Genomic DNA, 19540 nt, shown 5'->3' on the forward strand with positions numbered 1-19540 from the left:
TCTATATTCATCCTACTTGCCCTCTAAAGAAAATTGGATACTGAATACCATACCCCCTTCTTACTCATTTTCAAGTCCTCTAAGAAACATTTCCTCATCCTCATACTAGACAAAGGCTGCTTAATTGATAGCATCCTGCACTTCTACAAAATACTAAAAGCAGTCACCATTCATTCATTCATTCACTCATTTAGTCAAAGTCTTTATTGAATGCTAAGTATCACTGCACTAGGACTTGAAAATATGGTAGTGTGAAAAACCAACATGGTTCCTGTGTATGGAGCTTACAGTCTAGTACAACAGGTAGAGAAATTAAACAAAATGAATACTGAAATAATATAAATATGAATAATTTGAAATAATTATAATGACTGATTTGAAAGAAAATAAAGTGCTATGAGAAACGGTAACAAACTTGGTGCTGTGGCTCAAGCCTGTAATCCGAGCACTTTGGGAGGCCAAGGTAGGCCTTGAGCCCAGGAGTTCAAGACCAGCCTGGGCAACATAGGGAGACAGTCTTTTAAAACAAAAAAAAAGACAAAATAAATAAATAAATAAATAAAGATGGGTGTGGTGGTGCGCATCTGTAGTTCCAGTTACTTGAGAGACTGAGGTGGGAGGATAGTCTAAACCCAGGAGTTCAAGGGTGCTACGATCACACCACTGCCCTCCAGGGTAGGTAACAGAGTGAGACTCTGTCTCAAAAAACAAACAAATGATACTTAATTTAGACAAAAGGAATGAAGAAAATCTTTTGTTTGTTTTTTTTTTTTTTTTGAGATGGAGTTTTGCTCTGTCACCCAGGCTGGAGTGCAGAGGCATGATCTCAGCTCACTGCAACCTCCGCCTCCCAGGTTCAAGCAATTCTCCTGCCTCAGCCTCCCAAGTAGTTGGCATTATAGGCGCACACCACCATGCCCGATTAATTTTTGTATCTTTAGTAGAGACAGGGTGTCGCTATGTTGGCCAGGCTGGTCTCAAACTCCTGACCTCAGGTGATCCATCCCCCTCAGCGTCCCAAAATGCTGGGATTACAGTCATGAGCCACCATGCCCGGCTGGGATGGAGAAAATCTTTCTGAAGAAACGACAGTGAAAAGAAACTGGAATTTCATAACATGTGATCTTACAGTTTCCTTCTTTGTTCTATTACAAAAGGCCCAAAGTCAAACTCATTTTATCCAATTTTTAACTCTTTTGAACAGACTTTCAGGTGTAGGACAGAAGACAACAGTTTTTCTAAGTTAAAAGAGTTAGTTATCAAGCATACCAAAGGAATTTGCTCTATGTCCAAAACCTAGCATGAAAGAAAAATTATCTTTTAAAAGGCATGCAAGTTCAAAATAGGTGAGCAATTATTTAACATCCCCGATTTTTTCATGTGGTATAGAAAAAATATATATAGTTAGAAATCACAAGTTTTCTTGAGGGACTTCAAGAATCATCTAAGAGTTTGGTAATCATTTAAGTGATAGAATAACCAGAAAACCCTTTCCCACCTCACAAGAGAGAATATGTATCACTCTAGTAATACTAATCTCATTCTGACTAAGTGTTGGTTAAATACAGAAAATGCTTATTTCTTTGGTTCCTCATTTTCAGGATTCCATATTCTTCTTCTTCCTCTTTTTTTTTTTTTTTTTTTTTATTAAAAAGAGGTAGGGTCTCATTATGTTGCCCAGGCTGGCCACAAACTCTTGAGCTCAAGAGATCCTACCACCTTAGCCTCTCAGGTAGCTGGGACTACAGGCATGTGCCACTACATCTAGTTTCCGAGTTCTTAAAATTTTTTTTTTAAATTTTAATTGACACATAATTGTACTTATTTATGAGACGGTGATATTTCCATACATGTATACAATGTGTAATGATCAATCAGGGTAATCAGCATATCTGTTCACCTCAAACATTTATCATTTCTTTGTTATGTTGGTAGCATTCAAAAATCCTCTCTTATAGCTATTTGAAAATATACAAGAAGTTATTAATCATAGTCACCCTATAGTACTATAGGAGAACTTATTCCTGCTGTAATTTTGTACCTATTACCCAACCACTCCCTATCCTCACCCTTCCCCTACCCTTCCCAGCCTCTAATACCCACAATTCTACTTTCTGCCTTTATGAGCTCAACTTTTTAAGCTATTACTTATTGTGGATATGAGAACATGCAGTATTTACTTTTCTGTACCTGACTTATTTCACTTTACATAACGTCCTGCAGTCTCACCCATGTTGCCACAAATGACAGGATTTCATCCTTTTTTATAGTTGAATAGTATTTCATCATGTATATTTACCACATTTTCATTATCCACGCACCTACTGGTGGACACTTAGGTTGACTCTATATCTTGGCTACTGCGAATAGTGCTGCAACAAACACGGGAGTACAGATATTAACACTACTTTGATATAATGATTTATTTTCCTTTGGATAAATACCCAGTAGTGGGACTGCTGGATCATACGGTAGTTTTATTTTTAGTTCTTGGAGGAATCTTGATATGGTTTCTCTTAGTGACTATAATTTAAATTCCCACCAACAGTGTATAAGAATTCTCTTTTCTCTGAATCCTCACCAGCATGTTCTTTTTTGTCTTTTTGATAATAGCCATTCTAACTAAGATGAGATGTTATCTCACTGCAGTATTGGTTTGCATTTCCCTCATGATTAGTGATGTTGAGCATTTTTTCATATACTTGATGGCCATTTGTGTGTCTTCTTTAGAGAAATGTCCATTCAGATCCTTCCCTCATTTTTAAATCAGACTTTTTTTTTTACTGTTGAGTTCCTTGTATATGAATCCCTTGTAAGATAAATAGTTTGCAAATATTTTATCCCATTCTAAAAGTTGTGTTTTCACTCTATTGATTGTTTCCTTTGCTATGTAGGATTTTAGTTTGATATAATCCCATTTGTCTATTTTTGCTTTTGTTGCCTTTTTGTTTGCTTTTTGTGCTTTTTAAGACTTATCCATAATATCTTTGCCTAGACCAATGTCCTGAAGCATTTTCCCAGTATTTTCTTCTAGTAGTTTTATAGTTTTGGGTCTAGTTTTGAAAGACCAAAGTCTTTCATCCACTTTGAGCTGATTTTTCTATATGGTGAGATACAGAGGTCTAATTTATTCCTGCACATGGCTATCCAGTTTTCCCAGCACAATTTATTGAAGACAAATACATTTGTGCCCATAAACTATATCTATATAATGTATCTGCCTACAACCTCCTTGAAAATAATCTCTTCTGGCTTTGTCAGGCTACAATTACCTCCTTGATGTCTTAATTCTATGACAACCAAATCCTCTTCTTCCATATAACCCTGAAAATAGTGGAGGTAATCCTTAACACTCTCCACTCTGCCTTTCATTACTTTTCACTTGAGAGGATGAATTCAGTCCTGTGGCCTCAACCTATTTCTTTTTTCTTTTTTTTTTTTTGAGATGGAGTCTCACTCTGTCGCCCTGGCTGGAGTGCAGTGGCACGATCTCGGCTCACTGCAACTTCCGCCTTCCGGGTTCAAGCAATTCTCCTGCCTCAGCCTCCTGAGTAGCTGGGACTACCAGCGTATACCACCATGCCCAGCTAATTTTTTGTATTTTAGTAGTAACGGGGTTTCACCAAGTTGTCAGGCTGGTCCTCAACCTACTTCTATAAATTAGTCAGTGATTATTAAATCCACCACCTTAACTTCACTCCACTTATTTCCAACTGCCTACTAAACATTTACACTTCAATACCTTCAGCTCCAAAACTCAAACTTCCGGAACCGAATTCATTCTTTCTCATTCTCTTGTTCATCATCCTCCCAGTCAACCTGTGATTCACCCTACCCATGACAGAAAAGAACAAAACACAGCTTCTCCTTCAGTATTTCCTAATCTCTAGAATTGTTTCCCAATGGATCATACTTAAAAGAAACTTGGAATCATCCTTAATTACTCCTCTTCTTTCATCATCCAGCTCTAATGGTTCACCAATCTCATCAATTCTCTCTGAAAGTCTTCATAAATTCCATGCTCTACCCTCCTCTGAATCATCAGTGCTCTAGTTCTGGTTCTCACTAAGAATCAGATCTTTCTGCCCTCAGCCTTTCTAGCCTATTTTGTAAACCACTGTGAAAATGTTTGTTAAAATGCAGATACAATTAACTCACTCTCATGTCACACTGACTAAAATATAAAAACTCAAGCTCTTCAAAATAGTACATGAGGTCCTTTTTGAGCTGAAAATTATTACTCTAAGAGATTAATACTATGACAACACAGTGTAAAGACTCTATAGTTAGCAACAACAAACCACTGTCCCCTGAAATGATATCATATCTTTTTGCTGGTACCTTTTACAAAGGAACTTTTCACTCCCTGGCAAATTTAAATTCATGCTTTAAGACTTAACTCAAAGCTTCATATACCCTCTTTGGTAGAACATTCTTGTTCCAAAGATTCTACCAATCCCCAAGCAAAACTAATGGTTTAGCCCCCACAATCATATATGCCAATGAATCAATCAATTTCAGCCTTGGGCTCCCATAATACTTTATATATGCCTCAAAACCCTGATTAGAATCCCAGCTCTGTCACTTATTAGCTGTAACACAGGGTACTTGACCTTTCTGAGTCTCAGAATCCTTATCTATAAAATGGAGGAAATCTCTACACCTCAATGAACTGTTATAATAAGCAAATGAAATATATAGATACAAAAGGGACCCTGTACAGTACTGGTTACCTGAGTGTGTCCAGTTTATAACAATTATTTGAGTTATACACTTAGGATATATGCATTTTTCTGTGTGCACAATATACTTCAATAAAAATGAAAACAACAAATGACGGTCTTTTTGATGCATCAATTTGGCTAGGCCCTACCCTAGTTATGCAATCAAACACTAATCTAGGCGTTGCTGTGAAGGCATCATACACGTAATAAAAATCCATAATCAGCTGACTTTAAGTGCGACAGGGGCTTCCCAGAGAGAAGAAATAATTCCACCTGTGGACAGCAACTTTAGCCATACCTGTGGGTTACAGCCTGTCCTGAGGATTTCAGACTTGCTTGTCCAGCCCCCACAATCACATAAACCAAATAAACAATCAATTTCAATTTCAACTCCCATCTCTATCTGTCTAATCACATGCACACATATATCCTACTGGTTCTGCTTCTCCAGTTGGACACTGACTTTTTTCCCTTCTTCTTTTTTCAACCCCTATCTTATTATCCCAGATACTGAATCTCACAAACAACCATCACCTCTCAAAAAGCACAGTGTGTAGAACAGGAAGGCCCTCAAATAAAGCTATTATTTTTGTTAATTGTATCATGCTTTATAGGCTCTCCCATAAGAGAACGTGACCCCCAGCTCCATTAGGACAGAAATCACTTGCAAGAGTGTGTCCCTAGCACACAGCAGGTACAAAGCAAGCCTCTGTCTGTCCTCAAACCTTTCTTACTAGAAAACTTGTCTAAGTTGTTGACTGATAACAGAGAGAAAATTTGCATATACAGCTAATTCTGAATTTTCCTCACTACCTCATGGGAGGGGTTTAACCAACTGTGTAACTTTCCATATATCATTTCATCTTTTTGGACATAATTTTACTATATGTACAGAGAATCAGAGAATTGAGCCAGACAATCATCAAGTTTCTTTCTAACTCTACTAATTGGCCTTGATGAGTTATTACTTAGAGCTTTAAAATTTTAATAATGTTTTATTTTCATGGATAAATTTAAAGTTAACATCTTAGTATCTGTTTAGAAATGGAAAACAATGAATCCATCATATCACAAAGTATAGTAATATGAAGAAAATATAGATAATTTTTTTCCCTATAACTTATAAAAGTGATAGGTCACTGAGCATGGTGGCTCACACCTGTAATCCCAGCACTTTAGGAGGCTGAGGCAGGAGGATCACTTGAGGCCAGGAGTTCTAGACCAGCCTGGGTAACATAGCGAGACCCCATAGGGGTAAAAAAATTTAAAAATTAGGACGGGCGTGGTGGCTCATGCCTGTAATCCCAGCACTTTGAGAGGCTGAGGCGGGTGGATCACGAGGTCAGGAGTTCGAGACCAGCCTGGCCAACATGGTGAAACCCTATCTCTACTAAAAATACAAAAATTAGCCGGGTATGGTAGCAGGCACCTGTAATCCCAGTTACCAGGGAGGCTGAGGCAGGAGAATCGCTTGAACCCAGTAGGCGGAGGTTGCAGTGAGCTGAAATTGCGCCACTGCATGCCAGCCTGGGCAACAAAAGCGAAACTCTATCTTAAAAAAAAAGAAAAAAAAGAAAAAAAAAATCCCAGCTACTCAAGAGGCTGAGGCATGAGAATCGCTTAAACCCGAGAAGTGGAAGCTGCAGTGAGCCAAGATCGTGCCACTGCACTCCAGCCTGGGCGACATAGCGAGGCTCTGTCTCAAAAAAAAAAAAAAAAAAAAGCAAGGCGTGGTAGCACATCTTGTAGTCCTAGCTACTCAAGAGGCTAAGGAGAGAGGATTGCTTGAGCCTAGGAGTTTGAGGTTGCAGTGAGCTATGACTGAGCCATTGCATTCCAGCCTGAGTGACAAGCAAGACCCTGTCTCTAAAATAAAATAAAAATAGTAAAAATAAAAAAGATCAAAATCTGAAGTACAGTTTCTACTGAATGTCACTTTTGCACCACTGTAAAGTTGAAAAATTGCTAAGTCAAACCATCAAAAGACAGAGACCATCTGTAGTTATCTTTTTAGTGCCTCAGTTTCCTAACCTGTAAGAAGTAGGTTAATAATACCTATCTAATAGGATACTTGAGAACATTAAATAAGTTAATCCACTCTAAGTCTTAAAACAGTGTCTGGCACATAGTAAAGTTTCAAAAAAGAATTCAACAAATGTTTGTTGCTACATCAATAGTAAACCACTATTACTATGTCTGTTTACACTTTAAGCTCCCTAAAAGCATGAACCATGATCTATTCATTTTCAGCATTAGCCACATGTATCTCCAGTGCAAAGACAAAGGCTCACAAACTTTGTGGAATGGGGTGAAAGACTATGAACTTGTTTTTTTCCCAACATGTGTGCACAAATGTGTATGTGTATACGGAAGAGGGAGAGAAATAGAGATAATCAGTTGCAGGGTGTTAAATGCTATGGTAAAAAGAAAAAGCAGAGCAGGGCAAGGATATAGGCCCTGAAATGCTGGGGTGGAGGGAAGGAGGAAGATGTGTTATTAAACCAGGTAGTCCCTCATGGAGAAGGTGAGATTTAAATGAAGGTTTAAAGGAGGTGAGGAAATAGGCCAGTGGATCACTGAGAGAAGAGTATTATTCCACACCAAGGAAACAGTTAAGAAGAAAAGTTCTAAGGTGGCACATTTTAGAGAAACTGCAATGAGGCCAATGTGGCTAAAGCACAGGAGGCAGGGAGAGTCATGCCCCTAGGAACTAGGATATAGGAATGACAGGGGCCTAATCACACAGAACCTAAAGAGCTCTGTAAGTTTATTGAGATAAAATAGGGGATTCACTGGAGAGTTTTCAGCAGAGAAGTAATATAATTTTACTTAAATTCTAAAAGGCCTACTAGCTGCTACAATGAGAACAAACTTACAAGTAGAAGCAGATGAGAGTAGAAGCAAAGAAGGCAGGTGTGGTGGCTCATGCCTTCCCTAGCACTTTGGGAGGCCAAGGCAGGTGGACTACTTGAGCCCAGGAGTTCAAGACCAGACTGGACTACATGTCTCTACAAAAAAAAATACAAAAAACTTAGCCAGGCATGGCGGTGCACACCTTAGTCCCAGCTACGTGGGGGCTGAGGTGGGAGGATCGCTTGAACCCAGGAGGTGGAGGTTGCAGCGAGCTGGGATCACGCCACTGCACTTCAGCCTGGATGATGGAGTGAGACCCTGCCTCAAAAAAAAAAAAAAAAAAAAAAAAAAAAAAAAAAAAAGCATGAACCAGTAAGGAGCTTTCTCAATAAGGCTAGAAATGGTGACATGGACCAGGGTGGTTGCACCGGGGGTAGTTCAAAGTGACTGAATTTGTGAGGCAGAGCCAAGAGAATGTGTTGACAGTGTGAATTTTTTGAGAAAGAGAAGTGTGTTAAGAATGATCCAATGTTTTTGCCTGATCAAACAGAAAGTTCAGTGAGATGGGAGATGTAGGTAGAGCAGATTGCGAGTGGACAGATCTTCAGTTCCAGTTTGGTTATTTTGAGTTGAGATGTCTATTAGTCATCCAAGAGACAAAGGTGAGTAGACAAGTGAATATGTGAGTACAGATTTCAAGAAAGACATTCGGGATGAAGATAAGCCACATGTAAAGAGGAATCAGCAAAAAAAAAGACTGAGACATAGCCCATGTTTGGTATTTAATCACAGAATTAAACAGAATGAGAACAAACAAAAATGGATTTTGAGTAAAGGCTGGCAAATTCCAAAACCTTTTTTTTTTTTTTCTCAAAAGGAAGACGAATAGAAAGCCTGGATTTAAATCTTTACCAAAAAAAAAAAACTTCTAGAAAGGAATCCCCTATAGTTATTTTTGTTATTGTTGCTACTTTTCCAATAGAAATGGAAAATTAAAGAAAAAGCAACTATCTAGTCTTTTAAAAAAATTTATGCTGGGATCTCTGATGAAAACCCAATTTGAAATGGGGAGAAAAAACTATCTCCTGCCAATGGCTTCATTTGGCACCAAGAACAAGGCCTGTGCACATCCTCCCCTTCTCTCCACGTAGACAGACACTCCACATTACAGATGCCGTCCTTTGCCATTCCATGTGAAGTAGCTCCAATCCCCAATCATTTTCTATCCATTAGTAGTTTTCAATCCACACCAAAAAAAAGACCCAAAAAACAAAAACAAAAAGCAAGCCAAACTGATGCTCAGGCCTCACACCTCCAGAGATTCTGATTGAACTGTCAGCATTGTGTAGTGGTTAAAAGCACTACCTGGGTGATTTTGGAAAAACTACTTGGCCTTTGCATGCAATCACTTTCAAAATGAGGATAAGAACAATACATACTCCACAACAAGAGTTGTGAGAATTAAGCCAGTTAACATACATAAAGCACTGAAAACATGTAGGAAGCACTATGTAGTAACTTACCAGTATTATTATTTAATTAAACAAAGACAAAAATCCAACATGGATCACTTCTTCACTTGAAGTTTCCTCTAGATGTCCATGTAGTTTATCCTTTCTTTAATCCTAGAGAAGTACTATATTCCTTTACCATCCCAAACTAGATCTCAGCCCTCTCTCCCTGTTTGGAGATCTAGCAACTCGTTTTTCTTGCATCTTTATTACCTGCTTCTCCATGGAAATCTTTTGACATATGCATTCAAGTCTCCCATCCTCGAACACACTCAAGAGAAGGTTGGTCAAGTCTTGTACCTCAAATTCTCTCGGCTATCGCAAGTAGGAAATATCACTAACTAGAATCTTAAACCTGATAGAAAGTTCGAGAAAGCTTAAGAAAAAAGAAAAAGTCCAACACAAAGAATTATCCTGAGACTTTGGAGAGTTATTTGTTTTCCTAAACAAACAGAAAGCCATGCACACCCTCCACCTCTTCTAGTATTTCTCTGGATGTGATCTTTCCCTTAAGGGACTTCAGAATACTTTATCTCTGAAATGACAATTATTATGTACTAACTTTTATCTTACACTACAGTTATTTAAATGCCTGTTTTTACAACATTTATAAACAAAGTTCCTTCAGGGCAAGATCTGTATTCCTATTCATCTTTTCATCCTCCAAAGCACCTAGAATGATCTGTTCAGCTAGTATTCATGAACTATTTAATGAAAAATGAATAATTTAATAATTTAATGAATAATGAATATTTGTTTAATGAATAATGAATTTGTTTAATGAATATTTGTTTAATGATGTACAAAACATTGTTTTTTAAGGCCTGGTGTGGATATCTTGGATATACACAGATCATTACCACCCTATAATTAATACAAATCACTACACTTATTAATGCTGCTATTAGAGTTGCTACCATACCTTACCTTCTTCCTTTACTCAGGGTCGGAGTCACTGTCCCTCAGTAGGACACCATTGTGAGAGCTGAATATTTAAATACCAAGTCAATGAGATAACAATTATAAGTAGTACCCATTAAAAAATGCAGATTCCTTGCCAGGTGTGATGGCTCCCACCTATAACCCCAGTGCTTCAGGAAGCCAAGGCAGGAGGAGTGACTGCTTGAGCCCAGGAGTTCGTGACCAGCCTGGGCAACATGGCACTTCTACAAAAAATAAGCTGGGTATGGTGATGAATGGCAGTAGTCTCAGCTACTTGGAGGATGAGGAGGGAGGATCACCTGAGTTCAGGAGGCTGAGATGTTATCGTCCCACTGCTCTACAGCCTGGGTGACAGTGTGAAACCTTATCTCCAAAAATAAAAATTTAAAAAAAAAGGCAGATTCCTGAAGCCCCATCCCAGAGATTTAGTATGTCTTTCGTGGGGCTCAAGAATCTAATTAAGTCCTTCTCTTCATTTTAAGGCAAAGAGTCCTTCACAAGAAATACGAGTAGGCGCTGGGTATTCTACTGGAGTTCATTTTCCTTGTCCTAAACCAACTTCCCACTAATTGCAGGATTTGTCAATATTAGTGGTGATTCTATTTTTACAACCACAAGCCAAACAGCTTTAATTTAAAATATGTGAAAACGCAGGTCAGGCGTGGTGGCTTACGCCTGTAATCCCAGTACTTTGGGAGACCGTGGCAGGCGGACTGCCTGAGCTCAGGAGTTCAAAACCAGCCTGGGCAATATGGTGAAACCCCGTCTCTACCAAAAATACAAAAGAACTAGCCATTTTGTAATTACATTACAAACTGAAAAACCGTGAAATATGAAAAAATAAAGTCTGTCCTTTTGAAACAGAAAATTAATAAACAACAGGCTTTACAGTTTTAACACCAGTGTTCAAATCCATCTGGATAATTTCATAACCTGTGACCTCAAGCAAGTTAGTTATGGAAACTGAGTTCCACTTCTACATATATAAAATTGCAAAATGAAAATACAGGCCAGGGGCTCACACCTATAATCCCAGCACTTTGGGAGGCGGAGATGGGAGAATCACTTGAGGCAAGGAGTTTAAAGACCAGCCTGGACAACATACTGAGACCCCATCTCTTTTTAAAAAAAAAAAGGCACTAGGGAAAAAAAATAGCATTCTTACTTCAGAGGAATGTCATGGGGCTCAAATGATAAAATATGGTAGCATTTTGCAAATTTAAAGTTTTTTTTTTTGAAACGGAGTCTTGCTCTGTCGCCCAGGCTGGAGTGCAGTGGCGCAATCTCGGCTCACTGCAAGCTCCACCTCCTGGGTTCAGGCCATTCTCCTGCCTCAGCCTCTCCGAGTAGCTGGGACTACAGCCGCCCGCCACCACGACCGGCTAATTTTTTGTATTTTTAGTAGAGACGGGGTTTCACCGTGGTCTCGATCTCCTGACCTCGTGATCCGCCCGCCTCGGCCTCCCAAAGTGCTGGGATTACAAGCGTGAGCTACCGCGCCCGGCCTGCAAATTTAAAGTTTTAATACAAATGTTAAACTGAGGATTCTTCGAGATGAATACGATAAGAGAGCATTATCTCCAACTAAACTCACCTGACCAAGTTAAAAAACTTAAATATATATTTTAAAAAATGAATTGGGCTGGGCGTGGTGGCTCACACCTGTAATCCTAGCACTTTGGGAGGCTGAGGTGGGCAGATCACTTGAGGTCAGGAGTTCGAGACCAGCCTGGCCAATATGGTGAAACCCTGTCTCTACTAAAAATATAAAAATTAGCCGAAATAGCTTGAATCCAGGAGGTGGAGGCTGCAGTAAGCCGAGATCACACTACTACACTTCAGCCTGGGGAACAGAGTGAGGAAAAAAAAAAAAAGAATTGAAGAAAATATCTGCAATTTATCACTTTTTTTTTTTTTTTTTTTTCGAGATGGAGTCTCACTCTTTCACCCAGGCTGGAGTGCAGTGGCACGATCTTGGCTCACTGCAACCTCCGCCCCCCAGTTCAAGTGATTCTCCTGCCTCAGCCTCCCGAGTAGCTGGGATTATAGGCACCCGCCAACATGACTGGCTAATTTTCATATTTTTAGTAGAGACGGGGTTTCACCATACTGGCCAGGCTGGTCTTGAACTGAACTCCTGACCTCAGGTGATCCACCTGCCTCAGCCTCCCAAAATGCTGGGATTACAGGCGTGAGCCACCATGCTCAGCTATCACTCTCTTTTTAAATAGAACGATTTCGGAATTGTTTTCATGCTGTTGGTTCACCGTACATTATCCCCTTGCATCCAAGAGAATAATCTCCATTTCATCAGCTACATACTCTCTGGTGGTTTACTGTAGTAAATTGAATAGATAATGGCCCCCCAAAAGATATGTCCAAGTCCTGACCCTAGAAGCATGAATGTGACTTTATTTGGAAAAGGATCTTTGCAGATGTAATTAAGGATCCTGGATTTAGGGTGGGGCCTAAATCCAATGACAAGTGTCCTTCTAAGAGAAAGGCAAAAGGAGACAAAGACACAGGGGAGAAAGCAAAGTGAATGAAGACAGGGACAGAGAGTACAGTTCTGCTGCCAGAAGCCAATGAACGCTTGGAGCCACCACTAGCTGGAAGAGGCAAGGCAGGATTCTCCCTGGAGCCTTCTGAGAGAACACACTTAATATCAGTCTTCTGGCCTCCAGAAATGTGACAGAACAACTTTCTGTGATTTTTAAGCCACCAAGCTCGTAAGTTGTTACAGTGGCCCTAAAAAACTAATACACTAATCAAGAGTCATCTTTCATTCCTCTTAAGACTCTTACATTGTTAGTTTCCCAGTCTTGTCGACTCTGTCTATAATAATTCCTAGTGCAATCAGTAAGTTACTCAAACACAAGAAATATTGAGTGGTGTGGGAAAAGGAAATTGGGAACATAGAGCATTTATTTGAGAAGACTGTCCAGTGAAAGCTAAGAGAGAAGAGAAGAGATAGTTATTCAAAGAATATTAATTGAATGCATGCCTACTATATTCCAGGCATCAAGCTTGGTAATAAAAATAAAGTTCCCAAGAGGATGTAGCTTTTAGAATGTAAAAGATCTTTCTCCTGGAAACTGCAAAGTGTAGAAAAAAGTAAGCTAACAAAGCTGAGAGTTGCTAAAGAATCAATTAAAAAAAGAAATGGACAATATGAAGAACTAACCCTCTACCCTCTTTCCCTTGATGCAATCATCTACTACTATTTCTGTTTCTTTCTTTTACAATATTAAAGTATTTCCAATATTAAAACACTTCTGGGATGAGACCAAAATCACAAAAATGAGTAAATGAGATATAAACTCAGCTGAAAGCCTATGTTCCTATATGTCAGTATCTCTTACACATTGGGCCTCTGCATACATTTATTCAGTGTTCTTTTTTTTTTTTTTTGACGGAGTCGCACTCTGTCATTAGGCAGGAGTACAGTGGCGCGATGTCGGCGCTCACTGCAACCTCTGCCTCTCAGGTTCAAGTGATTCTCCTGCCTCAGCTCCCGAGTAGCTGGGACTACAGGCACATGCCACTATGCCCGGCTAATTTTTTGTATTTTTAGTAGAGATGGGGTTTCACCGTGTTAGCCACAATGGTCTCGATCTCCTGACCTTGAGATCTGCCTGCCTCGGCCTCCCAAAGTCCTGGGATTACAGGGGTGAGCCACTGCACCCAGCCTATTCCGTGTTCTTTCTCTAATAATAACCAGTGACTTCTTTTGTCTACTCAGCTACTCATCTTTCAGACTTAATTCAAGTGTCATATCCTCTAGGAAGCTTTCCATAAGACACACCTCTCTTTACAAAGGTAGAAGTATCTTCCTTTGTATTCTCCTGATTTTTATTAAAAATTTTTTTCTTCCTGAAGGGTGCTGCTCCAGGCCACATCTGATTTTTTCAAAGATGAAAATTTTCTGCCTGTGAATGTATAAAATAATTTATTTAACTGTCTGGTTTCAGGGGAAAAACACAATAGCCTCTGTTGTCAATGCTAGAAGAGAAAGACACTGACAAGTTTCTGTGATTACCTCGCTCAGCTTGGGTGTGATGTGGACTCCAGGAAACCAAATCCAGAACTGTGTTTCAACCACTAGATGAAGTAGGCCTCACTGAAGGCCTAGACCTTAAAAATAGACTTATGAAGACCTGTAATCATATGATGTATTCAGCAACTACTTATTACTAAGCACCTTAACTAGATACACAATGGTTAATGGAGTTCTGCTCTTGTCGCCCAGGCTGGAGTGCAATGGTGTGATCTTAGCTCACTGCAACCTTTGCCTCCTGGGTTCAAGCACTTCTCCTGCCTCAGCCTGTCGAGTAGCTGGGATTACAGGTGCCTGTCACCATGCCCGGCTAATTTTTGTATTTTTAGTAGAGATGGGGTTTCATCACATTGGCCAGGCTGATCTGGAACTCTTGACTTCAGGTGATCTGGCCGCCTCCCAAAGTCCTGGGATTATTCTTTATCCTGCACTCTTTATAAAATCTCTTTACCTTTAACTCCCTTAAAGTTCTAATTTTTTCCCTTAGTTTTTACCTAATGTCCTTTTGTTGTCTCAGGATCACATCTAAGAAACCATCTTACATTTAATTGTCAGGCCTTCTTAAGGTTCCTCTTGGTTGTAAGTTTCTCATGCTTTCCTTTTTTGATGTTCTTGACGGTTTTGAGGAGTACTGATTAGGTATTTTGTAACATGCCCTGTGTTGAAATTTGTCTAATTTTTTCATGATTAGACTGGGATTATAAGTGTTTGGAAAGAAGATGACAGAGAAAGAATACCATTTTCATCACATCATATCAAGGGTACATACTATCAATGTGACTGATCACTGTTGACTTTAACCTTCATAACCTGGCTGAGGTAGTCTGTCAGGCTTCTCCAATGGAAAGGAATTTTCTCCCTCTTTTCCATACTGTATTCTTGGGAAGGAAGTTACTATGCATAGCCCGCACTAGAAGAGTTGACTTCTGCCCCAGAGTTTTCACACAAGGAAAAGCTTTTTCCCCATTGTGTCTTACATAATGTCATCTTTCATCACCATATCCAATCTTCTGCCCTTCCATATTGTTTTAACATTACCATGTGTAGGCATTACTCTTACATTAAAAAAAAGGGCTGGGCACCGTGGCTCACACTTGTAATCCCAGCACTTTGGGAGGCCAAGGTGGGCAGATCACTTGAGGTCAGAAGTTCCAGGCCAGCCTGGCCAACATGGGGAAAGCCCATCTCTACTAAAAATACAACAAAATTAGCCAGGCATGGTGGCACACACCTGTAATCCCAGCTACTTGAGAGGCTGAGGCACGGGAATCACTTGAACCTGTGAGGCAGCAGTTGCAGTGAGCCAAGATTATGCCATTGCACTTCAGCCTGAGCGATAGAGAGAGAGACTCTGTCTCAAAAAGAAGGAAGGGAGGGAGGGAGGCAGGCAGGCAGTATTTGAAGATCATTAAAAATGATCTTCATTTTTAACACTTTTCACTCCCTATGATATCCTTCACTAAACCCTGATAATTCCAGCTCTCATCTGTAACCTCCCTTTATTTTCATTACCACTGCCTTAGACAAGGCCTCTAGGAACCTCTTCTCTGGAACATTTTAATTACCATCTAACTATATACCCGTACCCTTCTAATCTATCCTACATATGACCGCACCAGGAATGGATGAGAAAAAGACAAAAAGAGAATGGATGAGACAGAAGAAAAGGATTACATTTAACATCTAGTATGTCTATGCTACTATATTACAATATGAATATATATCGTATTTGGTTTTAAAGTTAATTATAATTCTAGTTGTATAATATTTCTTTCAAAAACTTAAATGCATTCCACTGTCTACAGAATAAAGTTCAAACTCTACCTTAACCTGTCACATGTACCTCCCTAGGTCCACCATGTTTAATGGATTTATCTTTCCAGCCTTGTTTCTCATGAGAGCCTGACACAGGGTCCATACTAAAGTTAAACTGGACTGTTCATATCAAGGACAGTACAAGGTGTGGAAATTAGCAGACAACTACCTTCCTGTTTACTCCTATTTTTATATTTTGATTTTTTACCATTTCTACTTGTCAGAACCAGTTCAAATGTTATTGCACCCTACGATTTTCCAAGAAGGAGGAAAAAGGCATTCTCCCTCTTATAAAATGCCATACTTTCTTCCAGTTCCTCAGTTAGAGCCCTTATCATATTCTACAAGCACAGATAGACTATAAACCCCTTAAGGGCAAGGACACATCAAATCTACTTTTTAAATCCTTCACAATTGCATCTAGTCCTACGTTTTATATTTGGTGAACTTATGCCTTCTTCATTTCAAAGTATATGACCAATTTAAGAGATAACAAATATTTACTGGACTAGATTTGAATACTGTGTATGACACTGACTGAAAAAGTTGATTCAGGTTTCTGGGCCTTGTTTGCTTATTTGTGTAATGGTAATTATACCACCTTATTCATTGGCTATTGTGAGAAATAAAAGAGATAATGTGTAATAAAAGAGATAACGCATCTAGGAAAAATCACTTCTTTTTTTTTTTGAGATGGAGTCTCGCACTGTCCCCCAGGCTGGAGTGCAATGGTGCCATCTCAGCTTACTGCAACCTCTCCCTCCCGGGTTCAAATGATGCTCTTGTCTCAGCCTCCCGAGTAGCTGGGATTACAGGAGCATGCTGCCACGCCTGGCTAATTTTTTGTATTTTAGTAGAGACGGGGTTTCACCGTGTTGCCCAGGCTGGTCTCGAACTCCTCAGTGCAGGCAATCCACCCACCTCAGCCTCCAAAGTGCTAGGATTACAGGCGTGAACCATCATGCCTGGCCTCAGGTAGTTCTTTATAGCAGTGTGAGAATGGACTAATGCAGCCCTTTATGGTAAGCGGAAAAATGCCCTCCAAAAGATATTAACATCCTAATCCCCAGAATCTGTGAATATTTTACCCTAGCATGGCAAAGGGGACTTTTGCAGATTTGATTAAGATTAGACCTTGAGATGGGGAGATTAGCATGGATTATCCAGGTAAGCCCAATCTAATCACATGAGTCCTTAAAAGTGGAGAACCTTTCCTAAAACAGAGAGACTTGGGATGGCCCAACAAGAATAAGAAAGATGAGACACAAGAAGGACGTGACCCACTGTCGTTGGTTGTGAAGATGGAGGAAGGGGTCCATGGGCCAAGGGATATGAGTAGGTGGGTGGACTCTAGAAGTTGGGAAAAGCTCTCAGATGATAGCCAGGAAGGAAATGGGGTCTCAGCCCTACAGTTTCATGGAAGTATATTCTGCCAACAACCTGAATGAGCCAAGACTCTCTAGAAGGGAATCCAGTCCTGTTGAAACCTGAATTTCAGCCCAGCGACACATGCTAGACTTCTGAACTACAGAACTTGATTACAGGGTGGTCTGGCTCCATTCCCCTTTGCTCTTTCCTTCCCCATATCTTCTAGTATCTTACAGAACTATAGAACTGTAAGATAAGTTCATGTTGTTCAGTTGCTAAGTTTCTGGTAGCTTGTTATGCTGGCAATAGAAAACAAATATATATACACATATATATACATATATACACACATATATATACATATATACACATATATACATATATACACACATATATATACATATATACACATATATACATATACACACATATATACATATATACATATAGACATATATATATCTTTATTCTCTCATTTACATTAAAAAAACTAAAAAATATATCTATAAGTGCCCTTAAATCCTATTTTGAAACAAGGAGGAATAAATTGGTCAACGCATGCAGCCTACCCAGCAGAACCTACCTAGCACACATTCATTATTTTCTGAAGCACTAACTCTAACTCTGTACCAGGCACCATCCTTCCTTTAAGGAGTTGGCTACAGCTTGCAGCTATCAATATTCATTTTCTCCCTTAGATTTGGCTAAAAACACAGTGACTCTCAGCTATACTTGAAAATGAGAATACTTTAAAGTGAGAACTGGGAGAAATCTAAAGCTACATTATGGCTATGAAAAGTAAAAACTCAGAAGATATGGGGAAGGAAAGAGCAAAGGGGAATGGAGCCAGACCACCTTGTAATCAAGAGAATGGCCCATGAAGTCAGACACCCCTAGATCTTTGTTCTACCACTGTATTCGTTCATTTTCATACTGCTATAAAGATACTACCCGAGACTGGGTAATTTATAAAGGAAAGAGGCTTAATTGACTCACAGTTCTGCATGGCTGGGGAGGCCTCAGAAAACTTATAATCATGGCAGAAGGGGAAGCAGGCACGTATTACATGGCGGCAGGAGAAAAACAGAGTATGAATGAGGAACTGTCAAACACTTATAAAACCATCAGATCTCATGAGCAATCACTATCACCAGATCGGCATGGGGGAAACCGCCCCCATGATCCAATCACCTCCCACCAGATCCCTCCCTCAACACGTGGGGACTACAGAAATTAAAATTTGAGATGAGATTTGAGTGGGACACAGAGCCAAACCATATCAACCATCTACTAAGATAATTTGCCCCAAATGACACAACTCAGTTTCTTCATCTGTAAAACAGTAATCTCATATATCTGTTGAAGAATTAACAGATAATAAGCTTTTGATATGGTGTAGGAACTATAAAAAGTGTGGAGGATTACTCATGAGAATCTGCTATACAGACCACAACGCCAAAAGCTAATGTGATGAAGAATTCCATACAAATTCAGTCTGGCTACACCTTAGGGATTAAATAAAATCCCCCAAAGCAGAAAATTTGACAGCAGAAAAAGAAGAGTCAATTTTAGAAAAACAAGCAAAAAAGGCCCATGGCTGACCAGCAGTGGAATGTCACAGTACTACCATCAATACAAACAATACTTTTTAAAAATACTGATGTCTGGGACTCCCTGGAGAGTGACTAAACACCATTTCCATGGATGAGAACCAAATATTAATAGTTTGAGTTAAGAAACACTGCAGAAATTAAAAGGGGGCTACTATCTGTGCATTACAGGAGAGAGAATCTAGAACCTTTTTGCCAGGGATCTCTTACTTACGAGTGAAGATTAACAGCTAAAACTAGAGTATTTTAAAACTTGCAAATAATCAAGGCTAATGAAATCAAATGGGACAGTTTCTTGTAAAAAATGTAAAGTCTGGAGAGGGACAAGAGAGGTCTGCATATGGCTGCATCTTTTGCAGCAAAGGACACAGCCTCACAGACCGAAGATGAGCAGAGAATAACAAATGAAGTAAGCACAGCTGGGCCAGAAGAAAAGGGAAAAACAGCTGAGATGGCAAAATTAGGGTCTGCTCAAATAAAACATCAGACTGACTGGCTACTGCAAGAGGAGGAGAGCTGAAGAGTTAAAATGAAGGAGGGGAGCAGTTGGGGAGATAAAAGAGAAGCTTTCATGCTGGACAGGAATGGCATGGAACAGAAAGGACAGAACACCAATTGAGAAGATGAGGAGGGAGAGTCACCAGAGGAGTTTAAGAAAGG

At 39.6% G+C, this 19540-nt stretch overlaps 1 protein-coding gene across 1 annotated transcript in view; it reads right to left on the minus strand.

Moving 5' to 3' along the window:
* The window catches only part of RAB2A (RAB2A, member RAS oncogene family), a 91028-nt gene that overhangs the window by 64418 nt on the left and 7070 nt on the right, over positions 1-19540 (minus strand). The gene's annotated exons all lie outside the window — the stretch shown is intronic.

This window comes from Hylobates moloch, unplaced genomic scaffold, assembly GCF_009828535.3.
Source record: "Hylobates moloch isolate HMO894 unplaced genomic scaffold, HMol_V3 SCAFFOLD_9, whole genome shotgun sequence".
In the NCBI taxonomy this organism is placed as follows: Eukaryota; Metazoa; Chordata; class Mammalia; order Primates; family Hylobatidae; genus Hylobates; species Hylobates moloch.